This window comes from Echinops telfairi, unplaced genomic scaffold (assembly GCF_000313985.2).
Source record: "Echinops telfairi isolate 266 unplaced genomic scaffold, ASM31398v2 ScPeMD7_70;HRSCAF=299, whole genome shotgun sequence".
NCBI lineage: Eukaryota > Metazoa > Chordata > Mammalia > Afrosoricida > Tenrecidae > Echinops > Echinops telfairi.
In genome coordinates this window covers 68,841,520-68,856,854 of record NW_022103968.1, presented here as the reverse complement: position 1 = coordinate 68,856,854, position 15,335 = coordinate 68,841,520, and the positions used below count along the sequence as shown (strand labels likewise).

Here is a 15,335-nt window from a genome sequence, read left to right as displayed (position 1 = left end):
ACGATTAAAACAAAGAATACATCAAAATAACAAAGAAACAAACATACATGCATACCTCACTGCCATCACATCCAATCCAACATGTTGCAACCTAGAGGACTTGGTCGAACTTCCCCTGGGAGTTTCCAAGATTGTAACTGTTGATAGGACTAGAAAGCCTTACTTTTCTCTTGAGGGGTTGGTGATTTTGAAATTTTGACCTTGATGTTAGTATCCCAATGTTTATATCTCCAGGGAATTCTTAAAGAATACCCCAAACTCTCAAAATGCTTGCTCATGAAGGCAAGATTATCTGTCCCATAAAAAATACCAAACCAAACTCACTGCCATCAAATTGATATCAACTCCTAGTGACCCCACAGGACAGGGTAGAACTGCCTCCTGTGAGTTTCTGAGACTGTAGCTGTTTGTAGGAGCAGAAACCCCATGTTTCTCCTGCGGAGTGGCTGGTGGTTTAGAACTGCAGACAATGCATAACTACTATGCCACCAGGGCTCCCTGACCTATTCCGTAGTAGAAATATAATACTGTATACATCTTGGGCAAAGAGCCAAGGGGTTCTCTTGTTTTATTTTCTTCTTCTCCATTCTCTTTGCTCAGGGCCCAGGGAGGTAAAATAAAATGCATTTATATCTAGGTAGGAAAGTTGAGATTATATCTCAGTTTCACCATTTACCTATAAAATGCTTGCTGCAAGAACTGCCCCTCTTGTCCACTGGATATTGTCTCTAATAAGAATTAGATCCCTCTCCCCTCAGTTCTGACCAGGGGTGATGATTTTGTATGCCCATGGGGGGAAGTTAACTAGAGACATAGGATAGAAGCATGCTTCTCTTTGGAACTATGTTTGGCCTCAAATCCAGGACCAAAGCTAGGGATCATCTTAAACCAGTCAAGAAAACAATCACTCCACTAAGATCTTTACCTACGCCTTCAACTCTGTCTATTTGACTAGTTGTATTAGTCCGGGTTGACTAGAGAAACAAATCCATAGACACACTTATGTGCATCAGAAAGAGCTTTATATAGAGTAATTATACATTAAGAAAGCATCCCAGACCAGTCCAGATCAAGTCCTTAAGTCTGATATTAGCCCATATGTCTAATACCAATCTATAAAGTCCTCTTCAGACTCATGAAACACATGCAATGATACCAAATGCAGGAAAATCACAGGCTAGTGGATGGGAAGTCTTGTGGATCCAGTGGTAGTGTAAGCATCTCAGCTCTGGCAGGGGTCACCACATGGCTTCTCCAGCTCTGAAGCTCTGGTCACCATCAGCCTGTCTCCATGTGGCTTGTCAATGAGGATGTTCCCTAGGGACTGATCCTTGTCAGTAGAGAGTCTCCAAGGGAGTGAGCAGAGAGAGAGAGCGTGTCTCCCACCTCAAAGAAGGAATACAAGATCCTTAGGAGAAGGCCATACCCACACAGAGGCCTCGTTAGCGATGACCTGATTGACAGGCTAGCTCCCACCCCTTCACTCTTAATCCTCTCATATTGACACATTATTATATAACTACTACAAATGCCATATACGCATTTTAAACTGAAAAGAATAAGGAGTTTGCAGAAATTCTAGTGAACCTACCTCATACATCTGACATCTGTCACACTCTCCTGCTTATTCTGTGATGGTCTCTAGGGAGTATACCTGTCTCTTTAGGACCTAACAGGAGGAAACACCACTGCATGTGTATCTTCTGCAGCCTCCAAAATAACCAAAAGTTGTCAAATACACAGTGAGAGCTTAATGCTGCCTATTCAAGTAATATCTATTCAGACATAAAGCCGACAATGGCTCTGAGAGAAAAGTTCCCAATAGCATCCTAAAGGCAGGACAGAGGCTGGGCTAGGGATGACTGACCAGTGTCTAGGAAGAGCCACCCCCACACTTGTATTCTTTCAGAAGCCAGGTCCTTCCCCATCTCTATCCTGGGGCTGGCTGAGGAGTGATATCGATGGGAATATGCTGACCCTAGATTGTGAAATATTTAAATAACACCCTTGCTGTTAGCTGACCTGAAGTTAGTCCCTGATTTCTCACCCCAGTGCATGATGAAATGAAACACATCATCCTCATGATGCTTATGGATCAGATTTTTAGAATCCATAGGGTTCTTATTGACTGATTTTTGAAAGTAGATCACAGGCATTTCTTTCTAGTCTATTCTAGTCGGAAGCACCATTGAAAACTGTTCAGCATGAGAGTCACCTGCAAGCCCCTTCTGGTGGCTATGTTGAGGGGGCACAGGTCAGGAATTGAACCCTGGTATCTAGCATGGAAGGTGAGAACTCTTTCAGTAAACAGCTTACTTATAAGCCCTTTTTGTTTTTAGGGGCCAGTGAGCCAGTTCTGACTGATAGTTATCCTACATACAACAGAAACACTGCCTGGTCCTGCTTTGTTTGAATCCATTGTCCAGTTGGGAAATAATTGCAGATCACAGTGCTCTGAGTGTCCAGTGCCAATTACTTTGGCCTACCCCTGCCCCACCCGCCAAATCTCTATAATCCAGCAATTAAATGGTCAAGGCTAAATACATCACACTACCAAGGAGTATGCAGTCTGATTGGTTAATGTAGTTGTTAAATAATTTAAGCATGATACTTATGAGCAGAAATAGTAACCTCTCTCATTGTCCCACCACACCAAGAATAATGCTTATCCTTAAGAAATATCTGCAAGATAAATTCTCATAGAAGTCATCGCCAAAGCTACAAGGACAGGAAGAGCAGCACACAGTCACCTGATGGGGAATGAAGGAAGTGAAAAGAACATTGGAGAGCTACTATATTTGCTTTTGACCCTACAAATAGTTCATGAGCAATATAGTTTTTTTTTTAATACTGCTTACCATGCCCCTTCTTTTTACTATATATACCCGTATATACTCTCTATCTCTCTCTTTCTCTCCCCCTCCCTTCACTTATAAATATGATTAAGTTCCCCAAACCAGATCATTATGCAAAAATAGATATTATGCAAAAATGCATGATGACCACATCATATCACAAAATGGGGAATGATTACATCTTCACATAATTATCAAAGTATATCATTACATAACAACCAAATCACATAATTATATAACTGCCAGATTTCATCATTAGAAAACTGTTAAATGACCAAAAAACATGGCACAGATAATTTAATAAAGAACTTTAAGTAAGACAACATTAATTTCAACTCACACCTCCATGTTCATTACTGCCAGTTGTATGTCAGATAGAAGATTTTTTACTACTGTTATAAATATTGAATGTCAGATAATGAGATCGTGAGGAGTGAGTGTATTAAATATGATGGATATACACACATAGATGCAGTTTTGTGTACACAGGTATGTGGTTAGCTCTATGTATTTTTTTTTTTGTCATCCAGCTCTTAGGTGCCCCTATCAACCCTGACGAATCATGCCCCCGTGCACAGCAGAATGGAACAATGCCAGCCTGTGCGTCCTCACAATTACAATTCTGTTTGAGCCCATTGAGCCTTGGGGGCATAGTGGTTACTTGTTGGACTGCTAACAATTACTAGGTAGTCTGACTCCCCCAGCTCCTCACAAGGAAAGGAAAAGGCTGTCTGCTCCCATAAAGATTCACAGCTCAGGAAACCAGCAGGGGAGTTCTTCTCTGTCCGATGGGGTCATAGTAAGTCCAACTTGACTCAACGTCAGTGGCTGGGTTGAGCGTCAATCTATCTTATTGGGCGTGGCCTCCTTTTCTTTTGCTGCCCTTCTACTCACAGAGCTAGGTGTCCTTTCCTAATGTGTCCCACATACATGAGATAAGTCTCACCACAGGAGAGGCTTGTTTGTTCTTTTGACAATCCATGACACTTTCCTCATCAACACCATAACTCAAATGCGTCAGTTCTTTTGCATTTTTTCTTCCTCATTGTTCAACTTTCAAAGGCATATGAAACTGAGAATTTAAATAACTGAGAATACCATGGCTTAGGTCAGGCACACCATAATCCTCAAGGTAAAATTCTTGTTCTTTAGCATTTTAAAGAGATCATCTGCAGCACGTGTATAATGGAAATATGTTGTTTGATTTCTTGCCTAGAAAACTACATTGTGCTTGTGTGGAATCTATACATGGATCAAGAGGCAGTCATTTGAACAGAACAAGAAAAAACTCCATGGTTTAAAATCAGGAAACGTGTACATCAGGGTGGTATCTTCTCACCATACTTGTGAAGTCTGTAGGCTGAGCAAGTCATCAGAGAAACTGGATTATATGAGGAAGAGTGTGGCATCAGGATTGGAAGAAGGCTTATTAACAACTTGACATGTGTAGATGACACAACCTTGCTTGCTGAAAGCAAGGAGGACCTGAAGCATTTGTTGATAAAAAAGATCAAGGGTTGCAGCCTTCAGTCTGGCTTATGACTCAAATGTAAAGAAGACCGAAATCATCACAACTGGTCCAGGAGGTGACATGAGAACTGGAGAAAAGATGGAAGTTGTAAGGATTTCATCTTGCTTGGATTCTCATGGAAGCAGCAGTCAAGAGGTCAAAAGACAAGTTGCCTTAGGTAAATCCACTGCAGAAGACCTCTTTCAAGCATTGAAAATCAAGGATGTTACTTTGACAACTAAGTTGTGCCTGATCCAAGTCATGATATTTTCAATCACCTCGTGTGTGACCGGACATTAAATAAGGAAGACCAAAGAAGAATCAATGCATTTGAATTATGGTGGTGGCAAAGAATATTGAAAGTACCATGGACAGCCCAAACTCAAACAAAATAAATCTGTCTTGGAGGAAGTACAACCAGAATGCTCCTTAGAGTCCAGGATGATGAGACGTTACCTCGCGTGCTTTGGACATCTTACCAGGAGAGACCAGTCCCTGAAGAAGGACATCATGCTTAATAAAACAGTGGGGCAGCAGCCGAGAGGAACAGCTTTGACAAGATGGATCAACACAGTAGCTGTATCGATACTTTCAAATATGAGAACAATTGTGAGTCTGGCAAAGGATAGGGCATTGCTTTTTTTCTATTGTACATAGGGGCTCTATATGTTGAAACAGCTGGACAGTATCTGACAATTGCCTGTCAGAGATATACCCTCTCGACTACTGGGTAAATAGGCTTATGGACTTTTGTTGTCATTATATTTTTAAAATTTAATCCACCAATGAATAAGTATTTGAGATACAGAAAAACACAGTAACTGTTACTTTAAATAAAATAAGACAACTTTCCATGCACAAGTGCAATGTGATAAATTATTTTGTAAGGCTCTGGGAAAATGTAGGTGAAGATACTTCGTGGATTGTGTGTCAGCTGCTAGTAATTGTTCATAGGGTTCATTGCGATTGTCACCCTGTTGGTAAAAAATAGAACTGACTTGAAGGCAAACATAAGAAAAATAGGTACATGGAATATGGCACACAAGCAAATAACATTCCAAATAGCACATTTAGCACCCAAACCATATATTTGGCACTCATTTTCAGTATATCAGGTTCAATGAACAACTATTCATACACCTGAAATTCAGATGGTCATGTATTCTGTTCACAGCGTGGTCTATCAGCTACAAGGAGGAAGGTCTAACTTTACTTAAAATAAGGAGAAATCGTGCAAGACAACATAGTGCTAAGCCTATGAGCAAAATGGACGCTAGGAGTTGAGAGGAAAGGAAGCAATCATCTTTGGGGGCACACACTCCCACGTTTGTCCTTAAATTAGAGGCGACTAAGCATATTGATCCCAAAAGACAGAGATAAGGACCCAGGAGTCTCCCAAATGAACACACCTGACAAACTCGCCTCTGTCTTATGACCAACAGTCTTCCCATCTGAACTACCCTCCTCGCCTTCCAGCAAATCATTCCTGCCTTTCTCTACCTTGGTGACAGAGTGTGGGTCTGGACCTTGACTATGTCTCTAAAATTATTTTGATTCACGGCTTGAGATTTTACAGCACCACACATGTGTGCATGGAGCCTGTGGTCTTAGGATCTTGTTTGTTTTTTAAGAGTCTAAAGAGTGAGTTTGTTTGGCGGGTTCTATAAATGGAGGTTTTCTTTGCTCCGGAGATGTGAGAGAGTAGACACGGTGTGTGGCAATTGAGGTATGCATGCACGTCGCCATGGGGCAGAATTCAGGGTCTAGTGGGGGCGGCTCCCACAGCCATTGGGCAAACATATGCTGGGCCAAGAACACTGCTCTTCAACCTCATGAACTGTTTGCTTGAAAGATAACAGTGTCTCTTCCACATAAGCCTTTTTCACCACTCTCCATAAAGGGAATTTTCAATTCAACAGATGATGTCTACTCACTGCAAACCAACCAGAAAAGGGGACATTTACAAGGCTAAGCCGCAAGGCCCTGGGGACCCAGCAGGGCCCTAATCAAATACTTTCCCAAAGACCAGCTCTCCGTGGGCAGGGCCCTCTGGGTTAGAATGAGTCCAGGAGAGCTGGCAAACTCTTGCCAACTGCTGATTCTCTGAGGCCCAGTTTGCTGAAAGAGGTTCAAACATGTTTTGTGTCGTAGCTTACAAGATAGCTTTATATTTCCTACAGGAGTGAAGGCCCTGGAAGATAGGCTGGCCTCCAGAAGTAACTTGTGATTGGAACCACGTTCCTTCTTGCAAAACAACACTCCCTCTATGACTTGCAAAACCTTTCAAAGAAGAACATTGTCCGGTTTGCTTGCTGTTTCATAGAATGGCACGTTCTGGGGCGGGAGAGGCCCAGCGCCTGACAGAAGTGACAATGCGGGAAAAGAGAAGAGTGATCAGATTGTGCACATCGAGGGATGACGAAATCAGGTCACTAACTTTGGGGATGTGACCTGTGTTTTCAAATTCGGGACATGCGATTGGACTTGAGAAAAACATGTCCATTTCTCACAGTGGCAGAAAAGACCTTGACCAGTAAACATTGCAGATCTTGGTATGAGGGGTACATGAAAGCAAGCCTATATACATATAAGAATTTTTAAAAATTTGCGGTGGTGGGGAGTTTGGGGAGGAGGATAGATACTTCATTTTCAAAAAATCAGTTTAATTACCTCAGAAATGGAAAGAGAGACAAGCTTCCAAAAGAGATGCTAATTTGTATTCAAAACTCGTCTGACAGTGGGAAGAAATAGAGACGTAGAAGACATTCTGTCACAGAACCAGGGACGTCATTCTCCTTCAACCCTGGGGATGACGATGCTCAGACTGTAATACTCTGGTCAAATGTTTGCTGCTCTTTGAACATCACTTTACTCTTTCTAAAAACAATTAAAGTTTTCTTTCTTTCTTATTGTCCTATTTTCTGAAGTGATTTCAGAAGAAAAACTCCCAAATAAAAGCTTTACTATTGTCTTCCTCATTCTACTATAAAGACCATGGTAGTTCAGTGGGAGAAATCTCATCTTTCAGGCAGGTGACTGGGGTTTGATTTCTGGTCAATGCATGTCATGTGCAGTCATTTGTCACTGGAAGCCTGAGCATCACAGAACATGTTACAGCAGAGGTTCAAGTCTCAGATGAACTAGGTTGAAATTGAAAGGCTTGTGATCTACTTTCAAAAATTAGCTAATGAAAATTTTATTTATACAAAGATCTAATAACAAACAATCATGACAATGGGACAGGACCAGGCAGTGTTTCATTCAAGTGCACATGGAGTTGCTATGGATCAGACTTGGCAGCAGCTAACCACAACAACCATTCTACCATTCAGTACAAAATTCAGCATGAAGGTGTCAAGCCATGCCAAATTTTATATAACGAAAAGATGGGGAGAGAATGGGGGACAGGAGTTGGTTCAGGCTTCAAATAGGAAATCTGATTGAAAAAGATCTTTGGGGAAAATTAAAGGAGGGAGAAACAGTTCGGCCCTTATTTTTTTCCCCATTGTTCCTAGCAACCAGACTAGAGAGTGACAAGCAAAGTGACACACTGCTCAGAGGACACCAGATAAATGTTTGATGAATTAGCCATTGGTAGAGAAGTGATAGGCTTTGTATGTGCATAATGGCTGAGCTGCCTTTCCATGTGAATAGGCTGCCAAGATAAGAGACCAAATGAATGGATCTTGAGGTGTCCTGCACAAACACAGCTTTGATTTGAGTGGTTTTAATAAACTGAATTTTAAACAAGAAGGAGAAGAAGGTGACAGAAGGAAGTGGATGGCCATTTGGGGAGAGCAGGGTGGCTGAGAATTACATATTTACAGACTGAATGCTAGTGTTGGCTTTTCCATTCACTGGGCTAGTCTTAAGCAGAAAAGCATTTCATTTCCTTATAGTTATCAGAAGTTTCTGGAATGCCAATAGTTAACATGTTTGCTTGCAGGCAGTTCAAGTCCACCCAGACGTGCTGTGGAAGAAAGCTCTGATGCTCTACTTCTAAAATGTCAGCCGTGGAAAATGCTGTGGAGCACAGTTCTCCTCTGACACACATGGGATTGCCAGGAGTCAGTATCCACTCAACAGTGACTGCTTTTTGGCTTCGTATTGAAGTTATCAAAAACCCTGTATTATGCAAAGATACTTGAAATACAAAGATGAAATGACGTGGCTGAATAGAAAGGCTTCCGAATATTCAGAGACTGGATCATTCACTCATTCATGTATCTTTCAGCACATATTTATAGAGTGTCCCTTCCTTACCCTGTTTGCTTGTAGTCCTACTGAGCCTGTGGAACAGTAAAGCAGAGAGGCGGAACTTTTCCCTCCCAAAGAGGAATAATCTCCCAGCTCAAGGACTTCTGCATGCCATGTGCACACCGCCTGACACACACACACACACACACACACACACACACACACACACACACACCACAGCCCCCTCCCGGAGCTAATTGCCCATTTTATATTTATTCCCTGAGCTTAGTGGCCTGGCCTTCCATTTGCTTCCATTCGTTTTGCTCAGTTGACAAGATAGTCGGTGTCAGAACAACGAATCCCTTGTGAAAGCGTTACAGCAGTGCCCTGTTACCAAGAGCAACAACCACACACTCAGAGCAGCAGACAACGAGGAAGGAAAGTTAATTTTGTCTTAGGAGACACTCTCGCTGCGGCCATGAGTAAATTACTTTGAGAACTTCGTTTTTTTTCATAGATGAAACTAGGGATTGAAGTAGGTATTTTACTTCGTCATTTGACTAACTTTTCTTTGAGATTTTCTCTGGCTCAGACTCTGGTGGGCGGAGAGGAGAATCAGGCTGGCTAAGATAACCACGCTGCCCTCGGCCAGTCGAGGAGTGGAAGCAGGGACGTAGACAGAAAACCACCATAATCCAATGATGTTTACATGCTTGTTTTGCCTCTAAGCAATCCATAAAAGATTTTCTAAGACCCCTTCTAGTTCTAAGAGTCAAAAGCCCTTGGTTTCTACACTCCAATTGTTCTTTGTGTTTTAAAATGAAGTACAGAAATGAACAAGAACTTGGATTATCCAATAGTTGAAACGGTCACTTTCCATGATACCATGCACAGTCTTCATTTTAAGAAAAAGCATATCCCGTGAAATGCAACATTTAAAAGAATTCTGCATCACACTCATGCCTCTGTGAGTAAACGTTTGGCCATGACTACAGAGGGCAAGCCACTCATCACTAAAGAGCCAGCACGCTTCCCACGACCGGAGAATATCAAGTTCATGAGCTGGTCTCGCCTCTCTCTGGGCGTCAGTGAGAACGTGAGTGAGAGAGAAAGTCGGCCAGGTCTGGCTCAGGAGTCCGGGGTGAATTATTGACTGCCGCTCAAGATTCACAGCTCTTTGTGGAAGGAGGTTAATATTCGCACATGTCATTAGGGCTGCTGGCTCTCCTGAAGGCTCATTGAAGCAGGCAGCAAAGTATTTCCTCATGCTGCAGAGGACAGCCTACTTCAAAGCAAGGGAGCTCAGGTCAGGCCAGGCCTCCAGGCGGATGAATGGCAGGATCACCAGGGGGTGTCTGTAGGTAAGACTGGGCGTATAACTTTTGACAAAACTAACTTTTCTGAACAGTCTTGACCCCACTTTCAATCCAGACCTCCAGGCTTGATTCCTATCACCTTCCAAGGACCTGCCAAGACCTGCAAGGAGACTGAGTAACCTGTCCGGTCATTTTACCTACACTTCAAAGGCTTTCATACTGCTCTGTGCTGATGCATGCCTCCCCAACACTTCAAGAGCAAACTTAAGGTCCCTTTCCTTAGAGGAGAATTCCCAGTCTGTTCCGAGTCCCACTGACTAGCCTACCCAATCCTCAGAGTACATCTCACTTGCATACTTCATTCTACCACTGGTCACAGACTTGGTCTAGTCTCCCATGGTCCCAAGGGGCCCATCTTTTGTCTCCTTGACAATAAATTATACTACTTGAACCAGAAACACTGTGGATTATATAATTTCACACCTGTTTTAGAGATAGCTAAATAGAAAAAGAGGAAATTTACTACCTTGGATGCAGGCTCCAATTCCTAGCCCATCTCCTTTCTAGAAGAAAGGCCCCAAAAGAAACCCAGCAATGTTTATATTACTGTCTTATTAAAACATTTGTCTAGAGATAGCTTGAAAAACACTACTTCTAACTAAAAGTAACAGACATAAGAAGTCATGGGGGGAGCACAAGGCTGCCATTCCTAGACCTTGAACTGTTACATAAGAAGTTTCCAAACCCCAAACCCAATCCACTACTATTGAGTTGCTCCTACTTCATAGTGACAACTCTATGGGACATAGTCGAACAGCTCCTCAGGGGGTCTGAGATTGCAATTCTTGACGGGAACAGCCAGCCTCATCTTTCTGCAGCATAAGTAACTTATAGCCGACCAGCCAGTGCTGCCTCATAGCAACCTGAGGGTTTCCAAGACTGTCACTGTTTACAAAGGGAGTAGAAAGCCCAGTCTTTCTCCACACACCTGGTGCTTAATACAAATACCCACCACAGACAGTACTGATGTAGTACCTCCATAGTGGTTACATGTTGACCTGCTAATCACAAGGTCAGCAGTTCAAAACCACCAGCCTCTCTGAGGAAGAAAGACTAGGCTTTCTACTCCCGTCAAGAGGGATAGCAGTGGTTCTCAACCTTCCTAATGCCTCAACCCTTTAATGCTGTGGTGACCCCCAACCATAAAGTTATTCTCCTCATGTTGTGGTGACTCCCAACCATAAAATTATTGTCATTGCTACTTCATAACTGTCATTTTGCTACTGTTATCAACCATAATCTAAATATCTGATATGCAGGATGTATTTTCATTGTTACAAATTGAACATAATTAAAACATAGTGATTAATCACAAAAACAGCATGTAATTATATGTTGCGAAATATTTATTTCTAAGGACAAATAAATGAAAATTTGTCTTGAAGCATAGTATAGCATGGACAACAGTCTTCACGCTGGGTGGGCATATCTGCATGTGGGCGGACCTGCCTGGAGAGAGAGAGAGGAGCGGTGTCTCGGTTCTTAAGACCCAAAGGGGTCACGACCCACAGGTTGAGACTCGCTGAGTTACAGTCTCAGAACCTAAAGAGGCAGCTCCACCCTGTGCTATAGGGCAGCTAAGACTCGTGGCAGTGAGTGAGGTTTTCTGAAGGGAAGGACAGCTCTCACGGGGGTCTGATGCCAGGAGGCTACTTGTTCACAAGAGTAATCCTCTCCTTACTGCCATCTGGGAATGTGGCCCTCGGGGAGGCTGCAGGAGACTCTCTTGATAGGCAGTTTCCACATGACACGCACAAGGCTCTGTGAAGGGGTAGCTCGGCCCAGGAATCAGGAAGAAATACCTTGTCCAGTGGTAATGGATTTGTCTGACCAGACCTACAAAATGTTTCCTCTCCTTAGAATGAGGGGCCACCCTAGGATAAGTGGAATAAATGATAATAGGCAGCCTCCATTCAAACCTGGAGGATCAAATGGAAGTTTGGAACAATACATAGTAAATTTGAAAATATGCCGGAAATGTAATGAGGGATGGCTTCTCTTCTAATCCTGTTTTCTTCTTGTTCCCTAAACAAACAAACAAACAAACAAACAAACAAACAAACGAATGCACTGCTAGCAAACTGATGCTGACTCATAACAACACTGTGGAACAGGGCTCATAAGCCTCTAACTCTTTATGGGAGTATAAAGCCTCATCTTATACCCTTCTGATTTAAAGTTTTTTATTTTCTCCTTCCCTACCATTTTCCTCAATAATGCCAACCGCTTTCCTTCAAAAATGCATTTGCCTTCTTTCACATGGCATGTTATCATTTAGAAGTTAAGGGAAAGCAAATAAAACATACATACCATATGAGGGGGTGCCCCCCAGATCCCAGAATCTGCCCCATCCCAGCTTTTAATTTGTTTTGTGATTTTTAATATTTTTATTAATCATTTTATTGGGGGGCAGTTCTTACAGCTCTAATAACAATCCATCACTCAATTGTATTAACACATTTGTACATATCTTGCCATCAACATTTCCAAAATATTTTCTTTCTACTTTGAGCCCTTGGTAACCTCTTTTTTATTTCCCAAGTTTCTTATTTTATTTATTTTTTACAAGAAAACCTTATCACCTTCAAAGTACTCTCCATTACACTTAATACATTTGTCAAATCTGTGATTCCATTCTTGGAAACATTTTTCAAACCCATCTGTTTGGATGGCTGACAGCACCTCCCTTGGCTTTTTCTTCACCTCTTCTGTGTTATCACATTGCTGTACTTTCATGTCCCTCTTCATTTTTGCAAACAAAAAGAAGTTGCATGGAATAAGGTCATGTGAGTCAGGTGTGTGGAGCAAGAGAGACATGCTGATTTTTGCCCCACACTGGCACACTGAGATGGCTCCATGAACAGGTGCATTGTCATGGTGGCAAAACCAGTCACCCATCTGCCATAAATCAGGCCTTTTTTGTCTCACACTGTTATGCAATCTTTTCAGAACCTCTAAAGAGAAAGCTTGATTAACAGTCTGATCTGGTGGAATGAACTCCAAATACACTACCCCCTCTCACATTAAAAACAAAAAACAAATAAGCCTCACCTCGATCTTTGATTTCACTTGACGAGCTTTTTTGGGGTAAGGTGACAATGGTGTCTTCCACTGGCTTGATTGATGTTTGCTTTTTGGGTCATAAGAATAGAACCATGTCTCATCAACAGTAATGACCTTGGAAAAACACCTGGCTCCCTTTAGAGCTGTTCTTTCCATGCATGGCATGTTTCTACTTGATGCTCTTCTTCCTGGTCAGTCAGAACCCAAGGCACAAAGTTTGCAGCGTCCTTTCTCATTCTGAAATCTTCCATTAAAGTTCATTGAACAGAGCTTCAAGATAGTCCAGATAACTCCCCCATCTATTCAGTGGTCTGTTGGCGGTCTTCAGGCTCAAGTGTACACATTTTGTACATTTTCTTTCACTTGGGAAGTTGACAGACATCCAGAATGAGGTTTACCATCAATCAACACTTCACCTTTTTTGAAACAAGAAAACTACTCCTTCATACACTTGAGTTTTCCCCATAGTGCTGTCCTTGCAAGCTGTGTTCAACGTCACAACAGTTACTGTGGCATTCTTCCTGAGCAGGAAACACAATTTCACAGCTGCACGCTGATTTCTTAAATCAGCCAGCACACAGGAAAAATGAGGTTCCAGTGAAACTGCTTGTACGAAAAATGTGCTGTGACCAGAAACAACCTTCCCAGGGGATGCCACTGGGTTCACTAACTCAAAGTTGGTTGTTTGATGCTTGCCTAATGGGAAAAATGTGTACTATGAAAGCTTCACCCAGCAGATCTTTTTTCCGGTGTTTGGATGGGTCCCCCCTCACATGTGCGCGAGGAACTACTTTCCTTTTTCATGTCCTGCTTGTTGCTTGGCAAAATAAGTATGAATCCAGCCCTTTATTCCAACAACAATTATTTGCTTTTTAAGATACACAATTTTCTGTGTACACAATTTTCTCTTTCAATGATAAATCATAGAAGCTTAGAAAATGGCACACGAAGTACAAAAGTATGTGCAAGTCAACTAGAATGGAGACAGCATGAAAAACTATGACCACATTTGAATGAGCACCAGGGATAGAAACTTCATCACAGAAGCCTCCTCAACAATGATCACTTTAACATGGTATGGATTTGGACCTGGATTCAGGGTTATGGGAAGATGTGTATTTTAGATGTGACTATAGAAAGACAAGAGGTGGTGGTAAACACTGAGAGAATCAGGATGCATACACTCTTCTTAACAGTATCCAATTCAGTATTTGAAAAGGTGGGTTGTATTTGGTCCACCGAGAGGATGATCATATAATTGTTATCTAAAGGGAATAGTACGAAAGTATCATTCATGATTATCTCTTCTTGTTTCCTAGAAGAAGTAATTGTTGTAGGAAAATCAAATGTAAGTCACCCTACCCATGAGTCACCAAATGATACCAGAGGGGAGCCTGATCACTAGCACCCAATCAATTTTAACATTCTAATTCTTTCAAGCTATGCACTGATTGAAAGTAATTTTTAGTGGGTTATGGTTGGACTGCTAACCACAAGGCCAGCAGTTCGAAACCACCAGCCATTCCATGGGAGAAAGATGAGACTTTCTACTCCTATGAAGGGTGACAGTCTTAGAAACCCACAGCAGCGATGAGTATGCATTATGGCAGTAAAGATAAATGTATACATCATTTAAATAAATATGTACATTTAAATATTCCTGGAAATTTGACATCTTTATGACTTGCATAGTTCTCCAACTGCCCTACTATTTCCCATCCAACTCCATGGTCCCTAGCTTCCCCATGTTCTAGTCTATTCTCAAGTGCCTAACATTTACACTCAACCTCCTAAAAATAAATAGTGCTCATTGGTTCAGTTGTTTAGCACTCAACTGTTTATTGAAATTAGGCAGTTCGAACCCACCAGCCACTCCAAGGGTGAACGATGTGGCAGTTCTAACCCTTTAGTGTTGCAGTGGTTCTGGTCCTTTAGTGCTGCTTTGAGTTTAAATCACTTAGTGGGTTCCGGCTCTCCTAATATAAATGCTGGGACTACACTGCCGACCTTCACAGAGATCCCTGTGAATTTTGGAGAGAATTAGACCAGTGGCTCTCAACTAGGTGGTGGGAAGTGATTTTGCCTCCGGAGGATATTTTCCAATGTCAATTTTGCTTGTCACAACTGGGTGGTATTACTGGTATGTAATGCACAGATGGCAAGGATGCTGCTACAAGCCCTACAGTGCACAGAATAGCCCCTACAAGTGTGAACTAGCTGGTTCTAGATGGCATGGTGCCAAGGTTGAGGAACAGTGCATGTGATGAAGGATGATGCCCTTGCATGATAGGGGACTAGGGCGGAATGGATCCTCTCTCTTCTTGATCTTGGCAT

General features: G+C 42.1%; 1 protein-coding gene across 2 annotated transcripts in view; it reads right to left on the bottom strand.

Moving 5' to 3' along the window:
* LRMDA (leucine rich melanocyte differentiation associated) overlaps nucleotides 1-15,335 on the bottom strand; it is a 1,590,166-nt gene that overhangs the window by 728,658 nt on the left and 846,173 nt on the right. The gene's annotated exons all lie outside the window — the stretch shown is intronic.